We start from the raw sequence: 8,459 nt of genomic DNA on the forward strand, positions 1-8,459 counted from the left end.
TGCATTTGTCAAAACTCATAGAACTGTGTAGCACAAAAAGTGACCTTTCTGGATGCAAAATTTTAATTCTGATTCAGGAGTTGAGGGTATTCCATGAAGAAATGCAGACATCTATTACAAACAATTTCAGAATCTCACTGAAGGGGCTGGAGGGAATGTGATAAACAGAGTTTTTAGAAATGAGCAGCATCTGTAAGACTGAAGACATAAGAAACTGCACAGAATCACTGGACTCTAACTGATAACGTTGTTCCCCATGGGATTACAGGTTTCCAATTCTGATACTGCTACATAAGTATACCAGAATGGAGCATACCACGGTTGAGGGGGGAGACTCCATTTAAGTGAAAAGAGGGGGCTGCAGATACCCATGTGGCAGTCAAGTAGAGTTGGAGCCATCAGACGAATTCATGGTTAGCCTAACATAGGTTGCGATGTTTGCACATAGAAATATTTAGAGATACATTTCAATATTCAGGTTAGTATAATCATGTATATTTTCTTCTTATTAGATGGAAGGGCCTAAAAGAAATGACACCCTGTTGCAACATGCATAATATAGCCTCCAGATTTTGGTTTCTAACACCATTCTCTAATAAAAGGAACCGGGGCTCCTCAAAGAAATGGTGATCCTAACACTGCGACATAAAATACACAAGATGATCTGGGAGCATTGTAGTGCTGGAAAACAAGAAACACCTAAAAACAAGCACATTGATAGGAATAGCAAAGGAACACAGGGGCAACTGAAAGAGCGCCCAGTGACCACAGTTGAAACTGTTTGAGTAACAAAATGAATTAGTATTGGATTATTGTTTATAATAAGATAAATATCATGTGCTTATATGTATATAAATAAAAGATTGAATAAACTGATAAATGCCAAAGAGATAAATCTATCCTGGAGAAGAATTCCAAATAATTTTATTAAATAACTCCCTACTTAAGGAGGGGGAGCCTAACCCTCACTCTGTAGGTATGTGTTGCACATAGTGACTTTCTTCCAAAAGGTGTGGTTAGGGGGCTACAACTTTACAGTGGAGAAACCCGGCAAATACTACTTCACCCAGGTGATTGAAGTCAGTGTTAACAAGTCATAAGTCATGTTGATAGAATGTATACTTATTATGATGTGATGATAAAAGGTCTTTAGTGCTGCTGTCACTCTCCCAACACCCACAATCTCTGCTTAATCAGGAGAAAAAACAACATATTCCAATAGAAAGGCATTCAACAAAACACCTCGCCAGTACTCATTTAATGCCAAGGTCTTTAAAAATGAGGAAAGGTCAAGAAACTCACAGCCAAGAAGAACCTGAACAGAGAGGACAACTGTATGTAATGTGGTACCTGGATGGAGTCCTGGAACAGAAGAAGGACCCTAGGGAAATGATGTGGAAATCTAAATAAACTATGGTCTTTAGTTAATAAAAATGTATCAACATTGCTTCCTTGATCATAATAGTAAAGTGTTAATAATAGCAGAAACTGAGTGTGGGGTATATGGAAACTCTGTTCTAGCTTCTCAATTTTTCTGTAAGTCTAAAAATTTGTAAAAATAAATTGTATTAATAAATTAACTAAAATTAAATTTAAAGGTGACGAACACGTTAATAACAAATTACATAAAACTGAAGAGAAAATCAAGAGAGATCAGAAGGTGTCATCTGGACCAAAGGATAAGGAGACAAAAAGATACAAATAGAGAAGGGTTGTAAAAGCTAACAAGGGAGCAAGGTCTAGACATGAGTTCCTGAAAGAGAGGAAAGAATGAATGGCACAGAGGCAATATTTCACAAGATAATAGCTTTACAATGTTCCAGAACTGATGAAAGATCTGTCTTCACATCCAAAATCCCAGTGAACCCAAGCAGATTAAATAAAAAGAAACACATAGTGAATCATCATAGTGAAACTATAGAAAATCAAAGAAAGAAATCATAGTAGCAGCCTTTAGACTGACAAGTGACTTCTCTAAAGCAAAAATGACCTAGAAGAATGTCTCTGGTGTCCTAAAAGAAAATGACTAGTGACCCTGAATCAATGTCCAGAAAATGTGTCTTTCAATAACCAAGCCAAAATGAGCACTTTTTTTGCTTCAGATCAACAACCCCCCAAATGCCTGCTATTTTAAGCTTGTTCATTTTTTGCATCGGTTAAACTGTATAATTAAATGAGGATGTGTAACTACCTAATTTTTTTTAAATTTGATGGTTCCCTGAGTCCCTGCTATTTTCTGTACCAAGGAGGAGTGTTGAGATTTATGACGTGCTGCTTGGTAGGAAAAGGGGCTCCCAGGGACTTCTTCTTGGCCCCTTATAATCATTGGTTTCAGTCAGTGGCATCAATGGAGGGATGATGCCTGCTTCTAAAGATGTCTATTCAAACTGTACACTCAGGAACCTTAAGCATAACCAGGAAATGGGCTTGAAGTTTTTTAGTTTTTCCAGGAGGCTACTGTGAAAACTTCCCTGTTCTCCTGTAGCTCATGAGCACCAAATAAGACGAGGGGTATGAAGCAGTGTTGGCGCAGAGACAGTGCCTGAGAGTCCTTGAAAGATGTGGTGTTTTCATTCCACTACAGAACTGCCCTGGTAAGTAGCTTTAGGACCCTCTGATTATGGTGAGAAAACAATCTCACAGGCCATACATAGTGGATATATTTCAGGGTTTATTTTGAAGTCCACCTGGCCTTCCTTTATTCAAGAAGGTCTTGTTTGTGAACTATTTCAGGATTGGGAAATGAGGGAAGATTGAACCTATTTATTACAATGGCTCACGACAGACTTTTGTCCCCAGACCTGAATTTTTATTCTTATTTTTGATTTTCTTCCAGGAAACTATGTTCAATTGACCATGGCACTATTGCGAATCAAAAAGTGTTTACTGCGCCTGCCCTACTGCTTCTTATGCTAACTGTGCTTGCCTCCTACAGGGCTGCGGCTTGGCATTTTGTCACCCAGGGGTCTGGAACATGTCTTACTCGCTATGGTGGAGCAGTGCAATGTCTTGCCATAAATAGGTATTTGGTTTTGGATAAGCACAGGTGGTGATTTAATTAACTAATCCAGCCATTTCATTCCATGGAGTGTTCCGCTCCTCTCCGGGTTTATGGCTAGGAATTGTCACTGCCACCTGCCTTATTTTGCCTGGAGCCAATTCTAGCTTTTGCTTGTTACTCGTAATGTTGCTACCCTGGGTTAATTAGGGTTTTTGGATGCAAGCAACAGAAACCAATATTATACAATGAAGGAGATTGATCAAAATGCTATTGGAGACGCTCACTGAAAAGTTAGGTGGCTGGGCTCTGTGTTTGGAAAACAGACAGGAATCAAGGATCTCCGAAGGGGTGGGTACAAGGGATGCAGTTAAGCTGATTCAAGGATGGCTGAGTCACCATAGTTCATGATATGAGAATTAGTATTCCCCCGACAATTATCTTTATCATGTTTGTTGCTTCTTTAATCCTGGCCAATTCCTAAACACAGCAAAAACTGAAATGTATATATAACATGCATCCCTGCAATTGCTTTATCAAAAGTTTTATAAAGTGTTATTGCAAGTTTATGTTGACAACATCTCTGAAAATTTTTTATTCAAGTGTTTCCATCAATACACTAAAAGAGAAGAAACAGTGAAGACAATGAAAATTATGTCATTTTAGTTTTTATGTTTTTAATTATTTTTAATGTTTATTTATCTGAGAAGGAGAGAGAAAGAGAGGGAAAGCATGAGCAGAGGAGGGGCAGAGAGAGAGGGAGACACAGATCTGAAGCAGCTCCAGGCTCTGAGCTGTCAGCACAGAGCGCGACGTGGGGCTCGAACTCACAGACTGTGAGATCATGAGCTGAGCCAAAGTTGGATGCTTAATTGACCATGCCACCCAGGCACCCTGAGAATTGTGTCATTTTAAAACCAGTAACAATTAGGCTACCTCTAAGCATGACCTTGTTTAGTCAGCTTATAAATATACTCCTCAGATATTCCCAAGGTAAGAAATTGAGCAGTAATTGGGACATTAGTTACTCAGATTTCAGCTGAAAAATCAGCTTGGTAAGTTTTACTGGAAGTATCTTAGAATGTACTGGGGACAATGTCCAGGTTTACAAAGTAAACGTGCTTATTAGTTTGGTAATAGGAAGCAAAGGTGGATATTTTAAGATCTAAAACTAAGTAATTACCATAGGGAAAGCTTTTATAAACTGAATTTAGGATCAAAAGAAGTAGAAAAAGTTGTAAATAAGAAAAATATAATAAAGATTTGGGGGTAATAAAACAAATGTACCATAGGATAGCAAAGGAGATCAGAAAATCTGGATGTTCTGGATCTTCAGAAAAATAAGCACGTAGTTCACAATTCTCCTTTTCTTTATCTGCCAAGGATATATCACCTGAAGTCGTGAATAAAAATTAATCCCTGGCTGATAATTTCATTTGGGGAGACACCCCATTCAAAGCTTCAGAGGGTTTCTGCTACAAGAAGAGATTTCCCCCTACCAGAGAACAGAGGGGAAACATTTGAGTTGGTTGAATTTAGAGCTATATTTAGAAATGTCCTGCAAGTGGGTAGATAATTACTAAGATTGTCTCAGTTGATTAGAGGAAAGTCAGACAATTCTAAACTTAGGCTTGATTAATAAAGGAATAAATTCTTTCCCCGGCCCTTTGCACCGTGCCTTTTGAGTAACTTGAACTTAACTGCCAACTTCAGAGCAGGCACTGGGTGTTCTCAAGTCTTAGCCATGGCAGTGGTCAGGCAGTGGTGAGGACAGGGACCACAAGTCAGACTGTTGTCTCCCTGCAGTTGGAAAATAGATTTATGGCCAGTGGGGAGGGTGTGAAGACTGAAATGACACTGTATAAACGGATTCAGACTAATTCTGTTATTTCAGAAGCAGTCACACTCAGGTTTCCCTTCCACCAAATGAAGGTGTTTATCTCTGAGCTCCTTCTGGATTGCTGTTCTGATGCATTATTTTATAATGAAAAAAATTTCTTATGTATTCCTTTTTAAACAATTTTGTCTTGGTCTCATGCTGTCAGACTCCATGCTTATTTGCTGTTAACACTAGGGGTCAGGCTAAGAATGGTAGTTTTCTATACTGTTATGCTCTATGTCAGCTACTGTAGGTGCCTTGGATATTTAGATAGTTTTAGTTATGACTTCTGAATTTCTAATATATGTTGCTAGATTACTCGTGCATATGTTTTCAGCAATAAAGATAATAAATCAAATAAAAGATTTCCCCAGAAACTAAAAAAAAGCTGTAAAACTAGACTGCAAGAGTTTCTAATGCCAATATTACAAATGAAAGTCTAGCAGATGTTGTGAAGGTAAATCTTACAACCAAATGCATGATAGTTAGCAATTTCTGTTGTCTCTACCTAAGTGTCCCATTGTTGTGTGCATTTCCCTAACCTTCCCTAGTTCTTTCCTTTTCTCTCCCTGGTGGAATTACACATACTATGACAAAAGCAACAGTTTGCCAAACACTCAAAATGATCATGAAAGTCAAATAAATGCAACCATAAAGATGTGGAATGAATAGCATCCACTTTAAAAGTTACTTTCCAATGGATTTTACCATCATTTTCCCATCTTTAAGGCTCTAAGTGTCTATGCATGTTGACTTAAAATACAAGAGCACCACATACACAAGCAGCCTCACACACACAGAGAAATAGACACAACAACATTGAATTAGTTATTTCACTTTCCAACAATAACCAGAGCAGAGCAGGGAAGGGTAAGGTGTGGTTAAAGCTCAAAAAGCAGGTCAGAAAGTAATAAGTGACAGTTTTATGGTCTTTAAAGGAAGAACTATTCTCTAAGAAAATATAAAGTGCATTTCATTAGTAGAACCTTCAGGAAAAACAAACAAACATGTTTTGTGTGTGTGTGTGTATGTGTGTGTGTGTGTGTGTGTGTGTGTGTGTGTGACATTTGTTCGTTTAACTAATAGATGCCTAGATAGTAGCATCTCTCTATTTTAGCCAGTATAAGATTGTGCCCATGGATATTTAAGACATTTTTACCCCTGAAAGAGGAGGCTCTTAAAAAATTATTCTTTTAAAGAATCACCCGTGTCCGTGTGACAATTTTTACCTGAAGAACGATTTGCTCAAAAAGTCAAGACAATGTGCAGAGGGGAGGGAAGATTCTCCTAAGTGTTCTTGTGGTTGAGGCGAATCCACTGAGCTCAAGGAAGAACCAGTTTCCCTGCCGTCACCTCACCCAGCGTGCTTTGTAACCGCCTTCCTGCTCTCCAAAACGCAGAAGGGTCGGTAAGCTCTGGCTGCCAGGACATTTGCATCAATTGACCTTGTAGGTCTTTTTCTGTTTCCGCTGCCCTTGAAATTCCCCGTCAGTGTTCTGTTTCCTCCAGAGCATCTTTTCAGAGAGGTAGGCTTTCTCTTTGTGGGCAGATAATGATGAGTCCTCCCAGATGGAGCTTGCTGGGGAAGGGCTAAGGACACAGCAGACGTTCCCTCCCTCTCTTGAATGCTGCTGGTGGAACAGAGAACACCCCTGCATTCACCTCAAGTTTTTGGTAGGAGCCCTCTGCCTTCTCTTCCTGTGGCATGGTTAGAATTTGGCCGGAATCTTTTAAAAAGTTAAAAGTGCATTTCTTAGAACTACTTCCACCTTTATTCACCAACCACGCAGTAGCGACGTGAGGCACTGTTCTGTTGTTCTGGTTCCCTTGACCCTGGGAAGCTCCTCTACCTCAGCTTTCTACACCAAGGATGTTCTTGCTCTTTCTAAATCTGAGCAGCCTGGGCCACTGAGCCCTGAGGGTGGAGAACTCTGTTGTTCTCCAGCACAGTCATCCAGAGGGAAAAGCAGATACCAGACAAAACAATGCATATTTTCTCTGCATTTCACCCTTGAATACTAGCGTTAGTTTTGTGAAACTTTGGAAAATATCAAGTCAGCTTGTTGACATTAATATTTTTTAGTTTATACAAATACAAGGCAAAGAAGACCTGCTCTCTAGCTAATTATGATCTCGGATAGCTGGTACAGATAAGAAAATGTTCAACTGCTTTAGCTTGACTAACGATGCCTGGCATATTATATAAATGTGATGTGCATATTTCTTTATGTATATAGATCTTAATTGCTTGGCTCTCTTTTATATACGTATGTTCATTAAATGTCTCTTAGAAGTTATTTATAAAAAGCAAATGGACTATGGTAACATAATTTAAGAAGATCTTGTTGTGACTCTGTTTGGTGAAGTAAATAGCCTACATGTAAAATTATTTATCCCATGTGTTTGTATTAGGATTTGGGGTTTGATACACTTATATAACATGAGTTCCCTAAATACATGGGATACTTTGTGCTCATAAGAGATGAGTAAAAAAGTAAAGGCACAGTTTATTGGTCGCTGTCACGTACCAGGCACCGTACAAAGCATGTCATCTAACTCTTCACAACAGATCAAGGTTCTTTCTTGTATGCTTCTCACTTCTTAGGGAGTGGAACTGAAGCTCGGAGAGGCTGAGTCACTCACGGACACATGTGAGCTCTAGGCAGAGCTGGGACATGCCGCCCCCAGAGCCCACCAACCTCTGCAGGAAGTGACTGTTCCTCTCTCGTTTGGAGGGAGGCCTTTCTAAAATGCTGATGGCCGTTCTTTCCATATAGAGAAAGACCTCTCAGCCTCTCACCCTCCTTACATCCTAGGTACACATAGTTCATTAAGCCAAGGATGATTGAAAAAGGAGGGGGAGGTATGGCAGACTAACTATGGGCAACGTAAAGGACACAGGTTACTTTTGCAGTTTTCTTTGCCCATTGGAAAGGTAGAACATACTACACAATAATGTATATTATACATTATACTTTATAATAATTTTAGTGAAGAAGAAAGTGAAAATTCATCAAAATTATTTGTCAGGTTTTATTTTTCAGACTTTATTTCCAAGCTAGTTAACTTTTTTCCAATATAGATATAACCACGGGTTTTTAATTTTAATTAAAAAAATTTTAAGATTGTTTATTTTATTTTATTATTTTATTTTTTTAGAGAGAGAGAGCACATGGGGGAGGGGCAAAGGGGGAGAGAGAGGATCCCAAGCAGGCTCCATGCTCAGCATGGAGCCCAAGGCAGGGCTTGATCCCATGACCCTGGGATCCTGACCTCAGCTGAAGTCAAGACTCAGATGCTCAACTGACGGAACCACCCAGGCAAGCCTAACCTCAGTTTTTAAAATTGCATTTTTCCATGTTCATGGGTAAGAAGACTCAATGTTGTCAAGATGTTAGTTCTTCCCAAATTGATCTGTATATTTAATACAATTCCAACAAAAATCCCAGCAAATTATTTTGTAGATATAACAAACTGATTCTAGGACCTTCTGATCCATAGTCAGATGCGTTATCCATTGTGCCACTGGTTCTCTCTCAACAAACTGATTTTAAAGTTTTTATGTAGAGGTACAAGACCAAG

Source organism: Suricata suricatta, chromosome 15, assembly GCF_006229205.1.
Source record: "Suricata suricatta isolate VVHF042 chromosome 15, meerkat_22Aug2017_6uvM2_HiC, whole genome shotgun sequence".
In the NCBI taxonomy this organism is placed as follows: Eukaryota; Metazoa; Chordata; class Mammalia; order Carnivora; family Herpestidae; genus Suricata; species Suricata suricatta.